Genomic DNA, 23,427 nt, shown 5'->3' with positions numbered 1-23,427 from the left:
CCTTGGAACTTGGGAGTTTAAGGAGTGACCTGATGAGGGTACATAGATCATGAGGGGCATAGACTTTTTTCCCCAGGGAGGGGGTGTGAAAAACAAGAGGGCACAGGTGTATGTATCCAGAGATACCGGCCACGTGACAGATGCACTGCCACCTGGCTGGTCGGAGGACACACCACATGCCAATCAACATTTGGTCCCTCCCAACTAATCAATGCACACCTAAATTATTGGTCACCTTAATTGGATTATCGCGCCCAGCCCCATGCTTTAAAAGGTGAGACGTGCCTGGCTCAGTCTCTCTTACAGACCACCTCATTGAAGGTAAGTGCATTGATTTATGTTTGGGAAGGTCTATCGTTTGTCCTGGTAAGGGAGCCGTGGCTACCCAAGGTCAAGGGGGATAGCTGTTGTAGTGCTTTTCCCTTGTTCTTTGATTGTGTAACCGTACCCTGTCCCCACACCTCTTTCTGTGGATTGTACAGCCGACCCGACCTTCCCCACACGTGTTAACCCTAAACGTTTTTTTGTTAGAATATTGTAGTTGCTTGTGTTGACCCGACTTCCCCTTGTAAATACATTCCTTATTATTAAAACTGTGTGTGTCCAGGCCTCTACTGTTGAGACTCAAAGAACCAGTTATTTTCCATCACATCAGTGTAACACCAGAGGCGAGAGATTTCAAAGGGATATTGGAGGCATCTTCTTCAGAGGGTGCTGTGTATTTGGAATGAGCAACCAGAAACAGTGCTTGCGCTGGGCACATGAACCACATTTATAAGCCAGCTAGGTAAGAGGATAAGTGATGTACTGGATAAGAGACGTTTAGAGGGGCAGATGGAACAGCATGAACAAGTTAGGCCGAAGGGCCTTTTTCGAGCTGGACGACTGTAAACAAAGAAGAATGAAAAGGACAGATAGTATAAAAATGAAATGCCATTCATTATAATTAATAATTATACTGTAAAAATATTTGATAAAGTGTTCTCCGAGTTTAATTTTGCTAAGAGAGCAAAGGGTATTGTAGCGGTTACTGTTTAGAGACACGGGGTGGGGAGGTATGATATATGATGTGCTATCCAATTCAATAATGAAGTTCTAAATTCAAAGAACTAGCAAGACAACCATCTTGAAGGGAAAAAAAACTAATGAAACTAAAACTAACGAACTAATGAAATAAACACCTTTGGCATATTAAGTCAAGCATTCTTAAATGTATTCAGGAATATTCAAACCCATTTAAGGCTACTTAAGCAATTTTAAGCGTTCAATGAGAAAAGATATCAGCCTCTGCTCACTCCCTTAGCTCTACCCAAACTAGACTAACCTCAAAGACAAGACATGAATACACAACTAAACTCCTTGCTTCTACCATGTCCCAACCCACATGACCCTGTAATAAATGCAAAATCAAATACAATACAGATAGAAATTAGATACATGGCTCTTCTCCTCAGCTGTCCATCGATTTTTGATGATGACTGAGGTCTGGGCAAGGTTGTATGGAAGACCTGCAGTTGCCCAAGCTGCAAGTCTCCCCTCTCCACGCCACCGATGTTGTCCAAGGGAAGGGCATTAGGACCCATACAACTTGGCACCGGTGTCGTCGCAGACCAATGTGTGGTTAAGTGCCTTGCTCAAGGACACAACACGCAGATCACTAGACCAACGCCTTAACCACTTGGCCACGTGCCACACGACATTCTTACAGGTATGAAGAAGCCAGAGATCACAGAGGGCTCCTGAAACTGTTAATAAATGGACAAATACTTGGTATTTGGAGTAAAATGTGGAATTCTGCTTTGGTCCAGAGAATCTGGATCAGAATGAAGAGGGACCACAGGATGCTTTTGTTCAGAAGGATCTGGGGGCCCTTTGTATATGAAGCCCAGGATATTAGCGTGCAGGTAAAACAAATAAACAAGAAGGTAAATTTAGAACAGAACAGCATAGGAACAGGCCTTTAGCCCACAAAGTTGTGGTGAACTAATTAAACTAGAAATTAAATGCCTAATTAAACTAACCCCTTCTGCCTACACACTGTCTATATCCCTCCAGGTAGATGGGGAAGAGGGGGATAAAGTGAGAATCTGGGAGGAGATAGTTAGAAAAAGGAGGAATCTGATTGGAGAGCAGCATGGGAGAAAGGGAAGGAGGAGGGGCAACGGGGAAGGTGATAGGCAGGTAAGGAGAAGAGGTACAAGGAGAGCCAGAATGGGGAATGAAATGAGAGGGAAGGAGGAGAGGGAAAAATACTGGAAATTAGAGAAATCGAAATTATGTCATCAGGTTGGAGGATCTGAAATGGAATATGAGGTGTTGCTCCTCCGACCTGTCAGTGGCCTCATTGTGGCAGTAAAGGAGTCCATATGCTGACGTATAAGAATGGGGATGGGGATTGGAATTAAAATGGTTGGCCACTGGGATATTCTTGTTCTGGATGAAGCGAACCTTCGATTGTCAAGCTGCTGCCTGTAAAGGGTTGGTATGCTCTTCACCCAATAATTTTTGAGGAGAAAAATAGCAATAATACTACTGTTTTTCTCTGTATTACTGAGTGCGGCTGGTCTCACTGCCTGCACTCAGTGACATTACCATTGCTTCACTCGACCTGAATCAGACCAGCCATATAAACACTGAAGGTCAGACTCTTGCAACCCTGTAAGGAGCGACTCATCTCCCAGTGCCTCCACCACTTTCTGCCATCTGCAAGGTATGAAGAGGAGCCGGATGGTGAGAGTCTTTGACACATGTTGCCTTGTAAATGAGTGATCAGCACATCCTGAATGGGCCAAATGGCCTGTTTCCATGTATCATCTCTCTTTGACAGTGGCTTCAGCGGCCAAGATTTAAAGTTCTGGCTTAGAGTGAACTTTTGCTCACCTCATAATGTTACCTGGGTTTCAGCACCTAACTTGCAGAGAAAGGTTGAACAAGTTAGGTCTTTATTCTTTGGAGCGTAGAAGGTTGAGGGGGGACCTGATAGAGGTATTTAAAATTATGAGGGGTATAGATAGAGTTGATGTGGATAGGCTTTTTCCATTGAGAGTAGGGGAGATTCAAACAAGAGGACATGAGTTGAGAGTTAAGGGGCAAAAGTTTAGAGGTAACACAAGGGGGAACTTCTTTACTCAGAGTGGTAGCTGTGTGGAACGAGCTTCCAGTGGAAGTGGTAGAGGCAGGTTCGATATTGTCATTTTTAAAAAAAATTGGATAGGTGTATGGGCAGGAAAGGAATGGAGGGTTATGGGCTGAGTGCAGGTTGGTGGAACTAGGTGAGAGTAAGCGTTCGGCACGGACTAGAAGGGCCAAGATGGCCTGTTTCCGTGCTGTAATTGTTATACGGTTATAATGACTGATGTGGCTTGGTGTGAACTTTACTCTTGACCTTATGAGTGACCTGGACTCCTTTTATATATTAAAAAAAAGGAACCACAAGATCCTTGAAGTACCCTGGAGAGTTCCAGAGATTGTATTCTCCTTTAAGAAGTACAGACTTGGGTTTCTGGAGCGTCCTTCAAACGTTCACAATGCCCCTAGTGGCCAATGAAGAGCTAGGAAGTTGATGCAAGTAGATAATTAGGAGGAGACAAAGTCATTCATTCCCTGACTTAATGGCTGATCTGACTGCGACCCCCGGCATTTTTGTGGACTGGCGATGACCTCCTACAGCAGAGTTTTAAGGAGCTGCAACACTGTGCAGCACCAGCGGCCTGGGTTCAATTCCCACCACCACCTGTAAGGAGTTTGTACATTCTCCCCATGGGCTCCGGGAGCTCCAGTTCTGTCCCACATTGCACAGACGCAGGGGTCTGTAGGTTAATTGGTCACATAAGTGTGATTAGGCAGAGTGGACTCATTGGGCCAGAATGACCTGTTACTGTGCTGCATCTCTAAATAAAAAATATTTAATAATAATAAGTATTGATCATGAGTGGGAAATTCTTTTGTTACAGCAGCAACATTTACAAACACATTTAGCAGACTTAACTCACAATGAAGTCCAGAATAATAATATACACAATAATAATTTACCAATGTACAACAATAACGTACGAAATAATAAAGCAGAGACCATGATGTGCGGTCTCCTGTCACACAGGGATGAACTGTTGTATATTCTTATTGCATTTGGTAGGAAAGATTTTCTGTGACGATCCTTGTGACAGCAGAGCTGAATGAGCCTGTTTGAAAGGGTGCTCAGCTGCTTATTCAGGAGGTCATCTTGTGATTTTTAATCCCCCAACTAACTAATTCGTTGTATATTTGAAAAAAATTGGTAGTGGAAATTTTAAAGAATTATTGAAATAGTTTTGATAAACAAAACTGGTACCTTTTTCCGGATGCTGGGTTGTTAAGCGTTAATTTAGAAACAGAATTAACAGCATTTAGAGACGGTGAACAAGAAGCAAGCGGTGACTGCACTCAATTGTACCAGTGCATTGCTCCCCAAGGCATACACACTAAATGTTACAACTGGTTACTAAACTTAGACCATAAAAATTGCATATGCCCACTCTAATGGACACGGGGCCATCTGTGCAGTGTAGCGTTAAACAGTCAATCGAGTGGAGCTAGGAATGCTGAATTTTCTTTGTGGGCTGAGAAATAAGGTCAAAGAATACATCAGATCAATCAATCAAAAACATCACTCCCGGGAACAATGTCTGGAAAAGCCTGGTCAGAAATCAAGACACGTTTTAAAAGCAGCAGAGATCTTTTGTGTTCATTCCCCACTTTGCTGCCCGTGTGTACTGCTTCCTGCTCTCCTCACTGAAAGGAGGTGACAGCAATGGATTGGAGCCTGAAGCAAAGGTTCAATTTTAGAGCAAGAGGCCATCACACGTTTTCAGATCTGTCAGCAGATAGACCCAGTACAGAGATGTGCTTTCTATTATTACAGATGTTTTTAACTGGCATCTCCTCCGGCACATCTGTTTTGAAGAGGGTTAGCTCGTTTTCTATTTCAATAGCGGATATTGGAAACTTATCAGATGTGGTAGGACACATCACAAGTGTATCAATGGAATGGCCACATCCAAGAAGCGCTAGACTCACTGCCTTTGACCCAGTGAAATCAGGGCAGCACGGTAGTGTAGGGGTGAGCAGGGCAGCACGGTAGTGTAGGGGTGAGCAGGGCAGCACGGTAGTGTAAGGGTGAGCTGGGCAGCACGGTAGTGCAGGTGTGAGCAGGGCAGCACGGTAGTGTAAGGGTGAGCAGGGCAGCACGGTAGTGTAGATGTGAGCAGGGCAGCACGGTAGTGCAGGGGTGAGCAGGGCAGCACGGTAGTGCAGGGGTGAGCAGGGCAGCACGGTAGTGTAGGTGTGAGCAGGGCAGCACGGTAGTGTAGGTGTGAGCAGGGCAGCACGGTAGTGTAAGGGTGAGCAGGGCAGCCCGGTAGAGTAGGGGTGAGCAGGGCAGCACGGTAGTGCAGGGGTGAGCAGGGCAGCACGGTAGTGTAAGGGTGAGCAGGGCAGCACGGTAGTGCAGGGGTGAGCAGGGCAGCACGGTAGTGTAGGTGTGAGCAGGGCAGCACGGTAGTGTAGGGGTGAGCAGGGCAGCACGGTAGTGTAGGGGTGAGCAGGGCAGCACGGTAGTGTAAGGGTGAGCAGGGCAGCACGGTAGTGCAGGGGTGAGCAGGGCAGCACGGTAGTGCAAGGGTGAGCAGGGCAGCACGGTAGTGCAGGGGTGAGCAGGGCAGCACGGTAGTGCAAGGGGTGAGCAGGGCAGCACGGTAGTGCAGGGGTGAGCAGGGCAGCACGGTAGTGTAGGGGTGAGCAGGGCAGCACGGTAGTGTAAGGGTGAGCAGGGCAGCACGGTAGTGTAGGGGTGAGCAGGGCAGCACGGTAGTGTAAGGGTGAGCAGGGCAGCACGGTAGTGCAGGGGTGAGCAGGGCAGCACGGTAGTGTAGGGGTGAGCAGGGCAGCACGGTAGTGTAGGGGTGAGCAGGGCAGCACGGTAGTGCAGGGGTGAGCAGGGCAGCACGGTAGTGTAAGGGTGAGCAGGGCAGCACGGTAGTGTAAGGGTGAGCAGGGCAGCACGGTAGTGTAAGGGGTGAGCAGGGCAGCACGGTAGTGCAGGGGTGAGCAGGGCAGCACGGTAGTGCAGGGGTGAGCACAATGGCTTACAATACAAGCTATCCGGGTTCAATTCCCGCCTGTCTGGAAGGAGTTCGTACGACCATGTGGGTTTCCTCTATTAGGCTTGGGGTCACTGGGCAGCATGGCTTGTAGGGTGCCAGGGTGCTGCATCTTAATAAGCAAATAGATTAATTGAATAACATTGTTTAATCCCTCTGTAATCAGATCAGGTGCTTGCAACCCTGCAAGGATTGACTTGTCCCTTTCCACTATCTTCAAGTCAGATGGCTAAGGGGAGCTGGATGGTGAGGGTCTTTGACAGAGGTTGCCTTGTAAGTGGGTGATCGCTTATCAGCACAGACTGAATGGGCCAAATGGCCTGTTTCCATGCGTTATCTCTCTATGACTGTGCCTTCAGTGGCCAAGGTTTGAAGTCCTGGCTTTGCTCACCTCCTTGGTGGCTTGGTGGGGTCTTTATTTTGGCCATAGTCCTGTGAAGAGTTTGTACTGTAGAAAATATTAATACAAACCGTTACTTTAAAAAAATTCCATTTTCCACTCTTGTTCCAACATGTTGATCCATCTTGTGCCAGGGTGGAGGAGCAACACCTTATATTCTGTCTGGGTACCCTCCAACCTGATGACATAAATATCAATTTCTCCTACCAGTGATCAAAAGCTCCCCTCCCCTCTTCCTCTACTCCCTGCTCTAACATTTTACTTCAACTCACCTGCCTATTACCTCCCCCCGGGTCTCCCTCCTCATTCCCCTTCTCCTGTTGTCCACTCTCCCCTCCTGTCAGATTCTTTCTTCTCCAGCCCTTTACCTTCTCGCTCACTTGGCTTCACCTGTCACCTTCCAGTCAGCCTCTTTTCCCCTCTTCTCCCCCCACCCCCCCATCTTTTTATTCAGGCATGTTCCCCCTTCCTTCTCAGTCCCGAAGGAGGGGCTTGGCCCGAAATGTCAACTGTTCACTCTTTTCTATAGATTCTGCCTGACTTGATGAGTTCTTCCAGCATCGTGTGTGTGTGTGTGTGTGTGTGTGTGTGTGTGTGTGTGTGTGTGTGTGTGTGTGTGTGTGTGTGTGTGTGTGTGTGTGTGTGTGTGTGTGTGTGTGTGTGTGTGTGTGTGTGTGTGTGTAAGTGTTTCTGGATAGGTGCAGCACACACAAAATGCAGGAGGAACTCAGCAGGCCAGGCAACATCTGTGGGGAAAAAAGTACAGTCGATGTTTTGGGCCGAAACCCTTTGGTATGACTGGATAGGTAGTTAGATTACTACTCAACCACAACTTCAGTACAACTCAAACTGGGTTACACTAGAATCTCAAGGATTTCGAGTTCCTCTGTGGCTTGTCAGCTTGCAGTGCACGTGTAAAACAAAGCAGATTGCCTGCATATTTTTAAATCCCCCCGCACGCCTGATTTTTGATTGGCAATGGCATGCATAATGGGCGGACAATCGATGACACCATTTTGAGGGCACAGATGGAAAGTTAAAGGTCTGTTCCCACTTCAGCAATAATTCAGGCACAGACAATTAAGTTGCCAAGACTAGAAATACAATTTTCATCAAAAACAATCGAGCAAAAAGGCTGTCAAATATATTAAATTTTATCTATTATGATAAATGACTTTCAAAAATTCTACCTATATTAAAAATACTGCCCTTGTCTTAAATACTGATTATATTTACTTTAATGTGACAAATTGTGTTTGAATATCAAAACATTCATATTTATGAATTCCAGATATGCAGGGTTTATAAATAAGCATTGAAACAAATTTTGTTACTTTTTCATCTTTTAATTTTGGATTGAATTAACAAGAAGAATTATTGTGTACTGTTCTCATTCATATTTAATCAATGGTCAGAAAGTCAATATTCTTAAAATATATAGATTTTTCCTTGAGATATGTTTAATGGCATTTAGGAGATTGACTTTATAAACCACTCTACTGAAATGTCTAATTTGATTTCTCTTTATTGGCAATTAGTTTGGGCTGAGATTTGTTTGAGCTCGTGTAATTTATCAGTTAAACCTCTGTTATACCTGTGATCTCCACCAAGGTTACAGCTGCCTTGCTCATTACATCCCTGCATTACTGTGACATGGACCACATGGTAAACTGCTGGAAGAACTCAGTGGGTCAGGCACCAACTGTGGAGGCAGCGGGATGCGTGACGTTGAGAAACTGCACCAGGACTGATAGAGGTGAGGAGGAGGAGGTGATAGCTGGAACCAGGTGAGGATGGAGATGGGCAGATGGGAGTCAGGGAGAAGGCAGGCAGGCTTGGAGTTACGAGACACTGACCTGTGGTGATAGGTGGAGTTGGGGGTGGTGGTGAGGGTGGTGGTTGGGACAAGGGCTGGAAGTGGAGATACCAGAAGCTGAATATGCAGGAATCTGATAAGGGAGGTGATGAGGAGCCACATAAGGAAGGGAAGATGGATCCTTTTTAAGGAGGGAATAGGAGAGCCAGTGGGGTATAGAGTATGGCTGGTAGGTAGATGGATTTTTACTCCAGGCATGACATCTGCAGTCCCTTGTTGAACCTGAGCACCCAGAGAGCAGAGATTCCATAATGCCTTCGTGGTTTGGGTAAGACTGAGAGACGGTGTGGAATTCTGGCCACATGCTGACCACTGGTGGAAAACCTGGACAGGTGGCTGTCAGTGCTTGGGTTTGGGGGTATGACCATCAAAATGGAACCTGTTGCCTGGTTGCATTAATGATCAATTCTTCGTGCATCAAAACATAGTTTGTTGTGTGTGCCAGTGAACCCACATATTCAGCCAATTCCTTTACAAGGAGTAAGTTCATTTTGGTAACACCGCTCACTTATTTTATTGAGCATAATCTAGCCACTAATTTGTAAGTCATTATTTTGCATGGATTTGAACATTAGTTTAAAGGCTCCTCAGAAGATACCAAGTATGTCTCTTGATACTTAACAATAACGTAGAACGGTGCAGCATTGGAAGTCTTTTGACTGATGTTGTCTGTGACAAGATATCAATTTAAACTAATCCCATCTGCCTGCACATATCTCTCTGTACATATGTCTGTCTAAATGCCTCTTAAACTGCTTGCTAGAACATCTGCTTCTACCACTCCCGGCACTTACCACTATCTGTGTACAGGAAAAAAATTTGGCTTGTAAATCTCCTTTTAAATAATCCTCTCACCTTAAACCTTTGCCCTCTGGAAGTTGCCATTTCCAGCTGGGAAAAAAAGGGTTCTGTGTCCCCTATCTATCCTTCTCACTGGGTAGATGGATGATCCTGTAGTGCAAGTTATAGATAAGCAGGTAGGACTTCATGGACATCAGAGACATGGTTGACAGATGATCACAGTCAGGAGCTTAACATCCAAGGATATGTCTTGTATCAAAAGGAGAGGCTGGTGCTCAGAGAGGGTGGGGTGGCTCTGTTGATAAAACATGAAATCCTTAGAAAGAGGTGACATAAGATTGGAAGATGTAGAATCCTTGTGAGTAGAGTTAAGAAATTGCAAGGGTAAAAAGACCCTGATGGGAGTTGTATACAAGTCCCCAAGTAGTAGCTAGGATGTGGCATATAAATTTCAATGGGAAATAGAAAAGACATGTAATCATGGGGGATTTGAATGTACAGGTAGATCGGGAAAATCAGGTTGGTACTGGATCCCAAGAGAGGGAATTTGTAGAATGTCTATGAGACGGCTTTTTAGAGTAACTTGTGCTTGAGCCCAGTAGGGGAAAGGCAATTCTGGATTGGGTGGTGTGCAATGAACCATATTTGATTAGGAAGCTTAAGGTGAAGGAAATTTGGGAGGCAGTGATCATCATGTGATAGAATTGACCCTGCAGTTTGAGAAGGAGAACCTAAAATCATAAGTATCAATGTTAAAGTGGAGTAAAGAGAATTATAGAGGCATGAGAGAGGTGCTGGCTAAAGTTGATTGGAAGGGGACACTAGCAGGGATGATGGCAGAACAGCAGTGGCTGGTGTTTCTGGGGAAAGTTCAAAAAGCACAGGAAAGATGAAGTATTCTAAAGGGAGGATGAAGTAACTTGATGACAATGGAAGTCAAAGATGGCATAAAAGTGAAAGAGGGCATGTAATATTTGGCTTTTAAAAGCCAACAGAAAGCAACCGAAAAGCGTAATGAGAGAAAAGATGAAGTACGAAGGTAAGCTAGCTGAAAATATCAAAGAGGATACCAAAGTTTTTTTTTCAGATGTACAGGATAAAAGTAAAAGAAAGGCAAGAGTAAATATTGGACCTTTGGAAAATGACACTGGAGAGATAGTAATGGGGGACAAAGAAATCATGGACAGACTTAGTAAGAATTTTGTATTAGTCTACAATATGGAAGATACTAGCAGATGCTAGAAATTTGAGAGTATTGGGGCAGAAATGACTGTAGTTGCTATTACTAAGAAGAAGGTGGTTGGGAAGCTAAAAGGTTTGAAGGTAGGTAAGTCACCTGGACCAGATGGTGTACACCCCAGGGTTCTGAAAGAGGTGGCTGAAGAGATTGTGGAGACACTAGTAATGATCTTTCAAGAATCACTAGATTCTGGAGGGCTGGAAATTGCAAATATCATTCCACTCTTTAAGAAGCAAGGGAGGCAGAAAAAAATGAAACTATATGCCAGTTAGCCTGACTTCAATGGTTGTGACCTTATTGAGGATGAGATTTCGGGCTACTTTGAGGTGCATGATAAAGCCCCAGGATACTGCATTACAAAGAGCAAGTTGCTTGAGAGAAAACACAAGGAACTCTAAACAATTATTGACTCTCGTTAAACAACAAATAACCAGTTCAGGTGCTCAAAAAACTTTGGAGATCGAAGAGCTCAGTACAGTTCTATGTTCTCACATTATTCCGAGGTTATTTATTGTTAGCTAGCAGTATTAATAGGAGAGGATGTTCTGTTTTGATCTGTTTCCTCAGTGGAGAGGTTGTACTCGGGAGGAAACATGAAGGACACCAATGTAGTAACTCTTCTAGATCGACAGGAGCATGGCATCAGGGGAGGGAGGCAAACAGCCCATCAGATCCAGGCTCTCTCTTTAAGATCAATCTCATCAGTCCCATTGTCTAGCCCTTTCACTGTACCCCTGCAATCCTTTTTCTTCAGCAAGCATCTCTGAATCTATTTCCACTGAACTTGAGGGGCAGTGAGTTCCAGACCAGGGCTGGTTGCTAAATGATAATTTTCCTTGCATTTCCTCTGGCTGCCTTGGTGTTCACTTTAAATCCACATCCTCTGGCTCTTGACCTTTCTGCCAAAGCCATCAGTTTCCATTTTTCTTTTGTTTGGACCTTTTGTGAGTTCGAACAAATTGAGCAAATCACTTCAGCTGAGAAGATTGAGAAGTGATTTGATAAACTGGTTCAAAATGGAAAACAAACTCACTTTATTTCATTTATCTAATTGAAATCCCTAACCATAGAGATAATTCTGCAAATTACTCTCTCCATCCCTTCTAGGACCCATATCCTTCCTGTGGTGCTCTGGCTTGTGTTGGATGAAATGCTCTGAATGAATGAGCATTGGCTGTTTCCTTGTTTTTGTACCCCATGCCTCTATTAGCAAAGATTTATTGACTGCACTTTGATTCGTACCTGCCTCGGTGATTTATGCACATGCAGCAATGTTTCTTTGCTTGGTAACCTTTAGAAATGTGTTCTTTTTATGTATCGAAGTACACCCAGAGGCCACTTTATTAGGTATGCCTGGGCATCTGCTTGTTAATGCTAATATCTAATCAGCTAATCGTGTGGCAGCAACTCAATGAATAAAAGCATGCAGACATTATATAACCATATAACAATTACAGCACGGAAACAGGCCATCTCGGCCCTTCTAGTCCGTGCCGAACGCTTACTCTCACCTAGTCCCACCTACCTGCACTCAGCCCATAACCCTCCATTCCTTTCCTGTCCATATACCTATCCAATTTTACTTTAAATGACAATACTGAACCTGCCTCTACCACTTCTACTGGAAGCTCATTCCACATGGTCAAGAGGTTCAGTTGTTGTTCAGGCCACAGATCAGAATGGAGAAGAAACGTGATCGGTTACTTTGTCCGCGGAATGATTGTTGATGGTAGGCGGCGTGGTTTTAGTATCTCAGATACTGTTGATCTGGGATTTTCACATGGTCTCCAGAATTTGCAGAGAATGATGCAAGAACAAAGAAAAATATCCAATGAGCAGCAGTTCTGTGGGCGAAACGCCTTGTTAATGAGAGAGTTCAGAGGAGAATGACCATTCTGCTTCAAGGTGACAGTAACCCAAATAACCATGTGTTACAACAGTGGTGTGGAGAAGAGCATCTCAGAACACAGAACATGTTGGACCTTGAAGTGAATGGGCTACAGCACCAGAAGACCATGAATGCACACTCAGTGGCCACTTGATTAGGTACAGGAGGCACTTAATTAATCAGCTAGTGAGTGTACATCTCATTTGAAGTCTCCCACAAGTGGACAAATCTCGATAGCTACCCTAAGGATCTTGTACACTTCATAGATTTTGTATCCTGCTTCTACTCTGCTATTTATTCCAAGAGCATTGCTAATACTGACAGGTTAATTCTGTGGTAATTTACAATCCCTTTTGAAAATGCATGTGCACATCAACATCCTGTACTTTATCAGAAAACTCAATTAAGTTCACCTTTAATAAATCCTTACTAGCTTTTTTTATTAATCCACACTTTTCCAATTGGCTATTAACTCCTTTCACAATTGTCTGCAGAACACCCCCTCCCCCATTGATTAAACTGATTATAGTTTTAGGGTCTTGTCATTTCTTTTTAAACAAATGTCCTAGCATTATAAACTGAGAATTGAAAGGCTGAGGCTAAAACCTGAATAATTCTAACCTTGCTTTGCTCAGCAAATGTGGATGTATTCTACCTGGACATGGTGAGTTCTGCCAGCTCTTCTCATTATCAATATTCAGTTAATACAATAATTCAACATTTTCTGTACTGTATTATTGATAGGTTCTTTCTCCTTGGTAAAGGAAGATGAAATATTGTCACTTAATTTCTCAACATTACTCTCATTATCTGCCAATCTACTTTCAAATAATCTCTTCACCTTATTTTGACCAGAAGACCATAGGATATAGGAGCAAAATAAGGCCATTTGGCCTATCAAGTCTGCTCTGTATTTCGTCAAGGCTAATCCATTTCACTTTCACCCCAATCTCCTGTCTTCTCTGGTCTTAGACTACCCCACCACATCCTCTCCATATCTACTCTTTCCAGGCCTTTCAACATTTGATAGGTTTCAATGAGATCTCCCCCTTGTTCTTCAGAATTTCAGTGAGTACAAGCCCAGAGCCATCGGATGCTCCTCGTGCAATAAACCTTTCAATCCCAGAATCACTTTCATGGACCTCCTCTGAGCCCTCTCTAATGTCCTTTCTTAGTTAATGGGCCCAGGACTGCTCACGATATTACAAGTGAGACCTCACCAGCGCCTTTCACATCCATTTTAACCTTTCTATCCATGATTCTCATGTACTTTCCAGACGATGTTTTTCCTAGCCTGACCCTCCTCTTTTCCAGGGGGAACAACGTATAGTAGCCAAAGGTGCCCCCTAGTGGGAGTGCACCAAGATTGTATCCAGACCACCACTCCTTGAAGGCTTTGCCCCCTTAATCTAGGATTCCAGTCCATTCTGACTGCATCCATTTTGAACCCAATAAATAGGAACTCTTTAACATGTTTATTCTAGCTTTCTCCTTGTCAAAAGGTACGATCAGTCTTTACTTTATTGTCACCAAACAATTGATACTAGAGCGTACAATCATCACAGCGATATTTGATTCTGCGCTACGCGCTCCCTGAAGTACAAATCAAAGTAAATATAATAAAAATTTAAATTATAAATCATAATTAGAAAATAGAAAAGGGAAAGTAAGGTAGTGCAAGTCAGGTCCGGATATTTGGAAGGTACGGCCCAGATCCGAGTCTTCTCTAAAGCAGATCTTCACTGACATGCTCCATTGGAGGTGATGAGCTATAGAGTATATTGAGAAATTAGTAATGTAAAAGACATGGAGAGGGAATAATTTCTGAAGTACTTTGTAGGAGAATGTTCTTTATTTACATATTCTACTTTCCACAATTCCCTTACAAAATTAATTGTTCTATATTCTTTATATGAGAGTCATAGAGACATATAAAATAACCACGCAGAAACAGGCCATTCAGCCCATCTAGTCCATGCTAAAACCATTTAAGCTGCCAACTCCCATCAACCTTCACCAGAACCATAGTCCATCATACCTCTACCATCCATATACATATATCCATGGATATACCTATATCTATATACAAACTTTCCTTAAATGTTGAAATCGAGCTCACATGCATTACTTGTGCTGGCAGTACATCCCTCACTCTCACGACCCTCTGAGTGAAGAAGGTTCCCATCATATCCCCTTAAACTTTTCACCTTCCACCTTTAACCCATGACGTCCACCCAACCTTAGTGGAAAAATCCTGCTTCATTTACCCTATCTATACCCCTTATCATTTGTATACCTCTATCAAGTCTCCCCTCAATCTTCTATGTTCCAAGAAATAATGTCTTAACCTATTCAATCTTCCTTTATAACTCGGGTCCTCCAGTCTCCACAACATTCTTGTAAATTTTCTCTGCACCCTTTCAACCTTAGTTACATCTGTCCTGTAGGTAGGTGACCAAAACTGCAAACAATACTCTGTTAGACCTCACCAATGTCTTATACAACTTCAACATAACATCCCAACTCCATTTTAATTTCCCAAATATTGACTGGCATCTCCCTAGAGCAAGTGGTTTAAATCAATACTTTGATTTATGAAGGCTTAGAAACATAGAAAACCTACAGCACAATACAAGCCCTTCAGCCCACAAAGCTGGGCTGAACATGTCCTTACCTTAGAACTACTTAGGCTTACCATAGCCCTCTATTTTTCTAAGCACTATGTACCTATTCCGGAGTCTCTTAAAAGACCCTATCATTTCCACCTTCTCTACTGCCGCCCGCAGCCCATTCCACGCACTCACCGCTCTCTGAGTAAAAAAAATTTACTCCTGACATCTCCTCTGTACCTACTTCCAAGCACCTTAAAACTATGCCCTCTTGTGCTAGCCATTTCAGCCCTGGGAAAGTGCCTCTGACTATCCACACGATCAATGCTTCTCATTATCTTGTACACCTCTATCAGGTCACCTCTCATCCTCAGTCGCTCCAAAGAGAAAAGGCTGAATTCACTCAACCTATTTTCATAAGGCATGCTCCCCAATCCAGGCAACATCTTTGTAGATCTCCTCTGCACTATTTATATGGTTTCCATGTCCTTCCTGTAGTGAGGCAACCAGAACTGAGCACAGTACTCCAAGTGGGGTCTGACCAGGGTCCCATACAGCTGCAACGTTACTTCTCAGCTCTTAAACTCAATCCCAAGATTGATGAAGGCCAATGCACCATATGCCTTCTTAACACTGGATCAACCTGCGCAGCTGCTTTGAGTGTCCTATAGACATGGACCCCAAGGTCTCTCTGATCCTCCACACTGCCAAGACTCTTACCATTAATGCTATATTCTGCCATCAAATTTGACCTACCAAAATGGACCACCTCACACTTATCTGGGTTGAACTCCATCTGCCACTTCTCAGCCCAGTTTTGCATTCTATCAATGTCCAGATGTAACCTCTGACAGCCCTCTACACTATCCACAACACTCCAACCTTTGTGTCATCAGCAAATATACTAACCTATCCCTCCACTTCCTCATCCAGGTCATTTATAAAAATCCCGAAGAGGAGGGGTCCCAGAACAGATCCCTGAGGCACACCACTGATCACTGACTTCCATGCAGAATATGACCCATCTACAATCGCACTTTGCCTTCTGTGGGCAAGCCAGTTCTGGATCCACAAAACAATGTCCCTTTGGATCCCACACCTCCTTACTTTCTCAATAACCTTGCATGGGGTACCTTACCAAATGCCTTGCTGAAATCTGTATACACTACATCTACGGCTCTACCTTCATCAATGTGTTTAGTCACATCCTCAAAAAATTCTATCAGGCTCATAAGGCATTACCTGCCTTTGCTAAGGTCATGCTGACTATTCCTAGTCATATTATGCCTCTCCAAATATTCACAAATCCTGCCTCTCAGGATCTTCTCCGTCAACTTACCAACCTCTGAAGTAAGACTCACTGGTCTATAATATCCTGGGCTATCTCTACTCCCTTTCTTGAATAAAGGAACAACATCTGCAACCCTCCAATTCTCCGGAACCTCTCCCGTCCTCATTGATGATGCAAAGATCATCGCCAGAGGCTCAGCAATCTCTTCCCTCGCTTCCCACAGTAGCCTGGGGTACATCTCATCCAGTCCTGGCGACTTATCCAACTTGATGCTTTCCAAAAGCTCCAGCACATCCTCTTCCTTAATATCTACATACTCAAGCTTTTCAGTCCACTGCGTCATTCCTACAATTGCCAAGATTCTTTTCCATAGTGAATACTGAAGCTAAGTAATCATTAAGTACCTCTGCTATCTCCTCTGGTTCCATACACACTCTTCCACTGTCACACTTGATGTGCAGAAGCTTTCTTTATGACCCTTTGCACCTCAAGGGTTCATTTATTATCAAAGTGCATATGCAGTATACAACTCTGAGATTCGTCTTCTCCAGACAGCCACAAAACAGAAAAAAAAACCATGGGTGTCGTTCAGAGAAAAATGTTAATCCTTCCCTGCACAAAAAAAGAGAAACAAAAACTGTCAAATCCCAAACCCCAAACTCCCTCCCCCACACAAAAAACAGCAATGGAATATCAAAGCCCAAACTTGTGCCGCCAGTACTATCTAATTCACGTTAGGATAGTTGAAGTCCACTTTCACACTAGATATTTGGATCTTAAATGGCCCCAAGATGGCATTCTCCCTTTCTAATACTGCAACATTCATCTAAATAAATACTGCCATAACACATCCTTTCTTTACTCTACCATCTTCATTGAATTCTTTTTATCTGGGGACATTCATGACCAGATCCTGCAACAGCATCATAATCCCATGTGGCTATTTGTAGCTGGAGTAATTACCTTATTTACTACACTTCATATATTTACAAAGTGTACATTCATTGCAGAGAGCTCTTATTTCCTTATTAGTTTAATTCCATCCAATGCAGTACACTTTTTGATCTTTAGCACGTGTCGGTTCTTGGATCCTGCAGCAGACTTTTGAAGGTGAATGATTTGATTGAAATCCACAAACAATATTGTTTTCTAGTTTCTTTCCACATCGATGCTCTATTTTGATTTTCATTTCCATTTTCAACATAATTTGCCTGCTTTTTATTTCGCTCTGTACTGGAATCATCTTTGGCAACAACAATGTGGTGGCTATTTAACTTTGATGCAGTACTTTACAACAGAGAAAGGGTCCATTTACTCCAATAGATCTTCCACTACCAACATATCCTTTTCCTTTTTCCTTCACATGTTATTTATCATTTCTTTGCTTGTGCCGATGCTAGTCACCTTCTTTGTGGTCGCTTGTCCCTATGCCAGGCACCTGACCCTCTTCTTTCATGTTGCCTGTGCCTATGCTGGTCACCTGAGTCTCTGCATTATGGCTGTATGTGTGTGTGCCATTCACCTGAACCACTTTTGTATGGTTGCTTGTCCTTGTACTAATTACCTGAATCTCTGCATTATGGGTGTTTGTCTACAGCAGACCCCTAAACCTCTTCTTTGTGGTTGCACATTTCACATTTTTACCATTTGCAGAGTAGTTTCTCTGGTCTTCATTAATAGGCTTAAAGACTTATTTATTGCCCATGGATATGAATTATTCACCCGGTGGAAAATCTGTTTTATTCTATTAAGCCCCTTCATAATTTTACTGACCTTTAACAGCTCAGGTTTTTTTTTAGAGAAGAGTGAGCAGAACTGGGAACAGAAAACTGTGATTCTGCACAAATGTATCAGAGCTTCCCTGCTTCTGAATTTAGAAAGAAGCCTTAGTGTACTTTTGCAATTTGAAAAAAAAACCCAGAATAGCTATTTACTGCTTTGTGCTTCAGTTTTCCTGAATGCCTGTTTCTATGCCATTCAGATTCTCAATTTCTGAGCAATTGGTCTTATTCCTCCTGTCAAAATGTAATGGTTCGCATTTATCTCAGATGAATTTCTTCACTCATTCTCAAGTTTGGTATCTTTCAACATTTGCAAGCTTTGCTCAATGTTGACTGTATCCGACAGCTTGCCGCTACGTGCAAAATAATACTCTATATTGATTGATTTTATCTGGAGATGCAGTGTGAACAGACTCTTCTGGCCAAACACAGCCCAGCAATCCATCCATTTAACACTGACCTAATCTCTGGACAATTTACAATGCAGACACACAAAATGCTGAAGGAATTCAAGTCAGGCAGTACCTGTGGTAATGAATAAACAGTTGATGCTTCAGGCCGAGACTCTTCTTCAGGACTGAAGAAGTCAGTTTACAATGACCACGTAACTTAGTCTTTGGACATTGTGAGGAAACCGGAGTAAACCCACACGTTCATGGAGACGAGGTACAAACTCCTTACAGTATTGGAATTGAACTCTGAATTCTGGAATGCCCCGAGCTTTGATGGTGTCGCGCTAATCCCCACACTACCATGGCTCCCTCTATCTTCAAGACTAAATCACTTACGTGAACGGTGAACAGCACTGAAACCAGGAACAATCCCAGTGGAATGTCGCTCCTCACTTTGCACCAGTCTAAGTAATGATAATGAAACACAATCTCTTGCTGATCAATTTTGGCGCAAGTCTCAAACCACTTGCTTAGATGAGCAGGTTCAGCACCCTAGGAGACCCTGTGTTTGAAAACCTGCAGGGATAGGAATTCAGATGAGTTCCCATTCATACATTTGTTTGTATCAGATGGGATGCCTGTAAAGTAATCATTATTCCCTGTTGATTTTCACACATTGCTATCAGAAGCTGTGCTGTAACTCAATGCATTATCTCTCTCACTCTCACTCTCTCTCTCTCTCTCTCTCACTCACTCACTCACTCACTCACTCACTCACTCACTCACTCACTCACTCACTCACTCACTCACTCACTCACTCACTCACTCACACACACACACACACACACACACACACACACACACACACACACACACACACACACACACACACACACACACACACACACACACACACACACACACACACACACACACACACACACACACACACACACACACACACACACACACACACACACACACACACACACACACACCTGTCTGACTCTCTTTTCATTCATAGGGCATGTGATAAACAAGGTATCGGTCCACACCATTCTATTAGAGAAACTGAACAGTGAAGGTCATGCATAGCCATTTCCTGGCAGAGTGACATTGGAAGATGCTTGCACAGTTTTCCTTTCTGTCATCTCAGCTGTAGTGTAGCAGATGCTGTGAAAAGTGATAACTACATAAGGGAATCAGTCACATTAATAATGAATTTTAAATGCTCTCTTAAAATGAACACATTAACAGGTCCATGCTTTCAACTACTGAGCTTAAAAGGCAATGAACACATTCGGCATTGTGGTGCTGTTGTTAGCACAGTATCTTACAGGACCAGTGATCCAGGTTCAGTTCCCTCCACTGTCTGTAAGCAGTTTGTACATTCTCCCCGTGACCTTGTCGATTTCCTCTTACATTCCAAAGATGCAGCAGTTAGTAGGTTAATTGATCTTTGTAAATTGTCCCCTCATTAGGCTAGGGTTAAAAGGTAACAGGACAAGCTCTGTAGTTACAGTGCCCTCAAAATGCTTCGAGTTGCATGTAGCTTTCAAATGCCTGGATCTTCCCACCAACACATCCAAAATGAGTGTTAATTACAGTTATATGCATGCAGTGGCATGTCGATTAGATTCATGCATAGGCAGACTACTGTATCAGGTAAGTGCCTCTTCCCTGAAATGCATTTTACTGTTCCGAGCTGCATTTAAAATCTAACCTACAATCCATATTCAGATCTGAAGGTTGGTTACTGAAGTCAAGGTTTTAAACCCAAAATATGCCCTAACAGACGGCATGGTTCAAAGGGCTGGAAGGGCCTGTTCTGCGCTGAATCTGAATAAAATAAAATTAAAATTAAAAATGAATAGGTGGTTTTGTGTAAGGTTACTTGAATGAGGCCCTGTCAATCCTGAGGCAGGAGAGAGGATTGGGAAGGCGTCAGTGGGGCGCAGCATACTCATCTGTAGCTGGGACAGAAGGTGAAAGCAAGGCAATAACATGATCCTCATGGCAAAATACTTGACAAATATGCCAACCTCTCAATCAATTATACAAGTTTTTAGTGAAGCATTTGAAATTCTAGCATGCCATTCAAAACAGCTTTTATTTCACGATGTCTATTGGATTATTCTGCATTCACATCAAATTTTCATCTCTCATCTGCAATCTTCATTAAGGACTGGAAATAGAAGAGCTATTGTGCTCTAGCCTCCAGCCATACAGATCTACAAATGTGGATCGGAGCTCTTTTCCATGTTGTAAGTGGGCAGATGTAGAAACAGACAAGGAATGACTTCAGTAAGGTATGCATTCAAGCGACAAACCATTTAGTTCAGAACCACTTTGATGTAACATAAATATGATCATTGCAGTGAGTTTAAATTTCTCCCAGCCCATATTTACAGTATATTTTGATTGCTGATCACGTGTTTATGTGAGAGCACTCAGAACTGACCAAATTTCAACACTTGTGCGAACTTCAGAATGTTTTGCTGTTGCCTAAAATCTAAATATGTACACAGTTATGGAGAATTGTAAGGGATTGAGTAGATGTGGAACTTAAGGGAGGAGAATGAAGATGAAGATTTATTTATTTAGTTATACCACAGCAGATGGGGCTTGTCAGCAATAGTTGGTAGCTCCTCTATGGGAAGGAAAACTCTCTCAAACCTCCGCTGCCTTGTGGCTATTGTTACGTATTCAGGCAACAATAAATATATATGAGTTAGGCAAAGGGTTTTTATAACAAATAACACGTTTATTAAACACTGAAAACAAACCCCCCAAAAGTAAACAAACTCTAACGTAAACGGAAGACAGCTGCTGTGCGGCAGCTCAAACAGTTCTTAAAGCGATGCAGCAAAAACAGTTCTTACAGTGATGTTGAAAAAAAACAGTTCTTTAAAGCGGTATGCCGAAAGTTCAAAAGCTCAGTCCATTTTAAAAGGAGAGACTTTTTAAGGCGATTCAAATTCTCTTCCACGTCGTTGTCCTTCGATCCCCGGCGCCGAACTCTTCCCACGTAGAATTTTATGAAACGTAACGGTTTAAAGGCACTGACCTCTTCTTCCACATTCTGTCCTCAATCTCCTGCTATCCCAGCAGAGATTAACACGAGAACAGTCAACGAAATCCTTCCGAATGAGGATCACACAAGGTCGAACCCAATCCACCGTCGAAAATCGATTCTCCTCGATCTTTAACTTCCGAACTCCGATATTCACTCTCCACTAGCAGTATTGTAAGAAACTGCCGGCAATGACCTTTTAAACTTTAGGCAATAGATAAAACTTCATTTTTCAACTAAACTGTGTCATCACATTAAATCACGCAGTGGCATGAAGTCAACATGGCAAATCCAGCCACGAACTGCCCCACCCCACAGGGTGGTCTTCCTTTTATAACCTGTTTTTAAAAAAAAACACTGTCACATGACCTCTACTGGCGGGAAAATGACGTCACTCCACCATCACAAGACCATTACCTCAAGTCCAGTATAACTTCAACCCCAGTCACGTGACAAGGGTACCACTGTCATGTGTCTCGGGTACGTAACACTATGCCCACTTGTGGGGAAGGCTTCAGGAGTAAACCGCGAGGGGAAAAAGCCAGAACTGGAGTCCCTAAGGCACTTTGAGTTCCTCGCTGACTGGCGACTCCTGCAATGCTGCTGGTACCAAACTGTATTGGTGTCTGCCGTTCCTTTGGGTTCATCAGATGTGTGGAGATGGGGAGCTTGCTGCCTGGACAACAGCTTGCTCTCCATATCGCACTGCCCGGGCTTGCTTATCTAGACAGCTAGGATGGTCAACTCTGACCAACAGAGGCTTCAGATACTGCACGGAGTAGGCCCTTCCTGCCCTTTGAGCGATGTTGTCCCAGCAAACCCCGACAAAATGCTGGAAGAACTCAGCAGGCCAGGCAGCATCTATGGAAAAGAGTAAACAATCAACATTTTGGGCTGAGACCCTTCATCAGGACTGGAAAGAAAGAGGAGGTCAGAAAAGGGTGGTAAGAGATTGGTGAAATTGGGAGGGGGAGAGCAGTGAAGGGAAGAGCTGGGAAGTTGATTCGTGAAAGAAATAAAGGACTGGAGAAGGGGGAATTTGATAGGAGAGGATAGATGACCTTGGAAGAAAGGGGAAGGAGCACCAGATGGGCAGGTAAGGAGATAAGATGAGACAGGGAAATAAGAATGGAGAATGGTGAAGTGGCGGGCAGGGCATTACCAGAAATTCGAGAAATCGATGTTCATGCCATCAGGTTGGAGCTTATCCAGATAGAATGTAAGGTATTGTTCCTCCAACCTGCGTTGCCTCATCATGGCAGTAGAGGAGGCTATGGACTGACATGTCGGAATGGGAATGGGAAGTAGAAGTGAAATGGGAGGCCAGTGGGAGATCCCACTTTTTCTGGTGGACGGAGCCTCGCCGCTCGGGACAAATCTGCGATAAACCTGATTAACCCTAACCTAGTCACAGGACAATTTAGAATAACCCTAAATTGACAATGAGACATGAGACAATGACCGACCAACCTACCCGGTATGTCTTTGGTCTGTGGGAGGAAACTGGAGGACCCGGAGAAACCCCACACTATCCATGGGGAGGAAGTATAGAGACTCCTTACAGAAAGGCACTGGAATTGGACTCCCAACTCCAGAACACCTCGAGCTGTAATAGAGTTGTGCTGACAGGGCACCCAATGTTTACAGCATTCAGGACTAGCTTGATGTGGCAGAACTAAAAAAGACAACATAATAATATAACTTTTCTAAAAAGTTTGTTTTTGTATTGCTACCTTTGCTAACAAAAATATAGCCAAGGTGTAAAATAAAACTGAAAGTGAGGTAATATAATAATCTACAGATTTGAATTAATGTTTAGCACTTTTGACATAAATTGTCTATGTATTAATTTAATTGTCATTGCATCATTTATCAGTCAGTTAAATTACCAAGTTTATTTGCAAAATCCCTTGTTTGGTCAAATATCTCAAACACTAAC

The 23,427-nt window shown here is 43.3% G+C and overlaps 1 protein-coding gene across 1 annotated transcript in view; it reads right to left on the bottom strand.

The window, feature by feature from the left end:
- ttll11 (tubulin tyrosine ligase-like family, member 11) overlaps positions 1 to 23,427 on the bottom strand; it is a 217,087-nt gene that overhangs the window by 4,008 nt on the left and 189,652 nt on the right. The gene's annotated exons all lie outside the window — the stretch shown is intronic.

Source organism: Hemitrygon akajei, chromosome 7 (genome assembly GCF_048418815.1).
Source record: "Hemitrygon akajei chromosome 7, sHemAka1.3, whole genome shotgun sequence".
Classification (NCBI taxonomy): Eukaryota; Metazoa; Chordata; class Chondrichthyes; order Myliobatiformes; family Dasyatidae; genus Hemitrygon; species Hemitrygon akajei.
The sequence above is the reverse complement of the archived record's forward strand: the minus strand, read 5'-3'. Positions and strand labels throughout refer to the sequence as shown.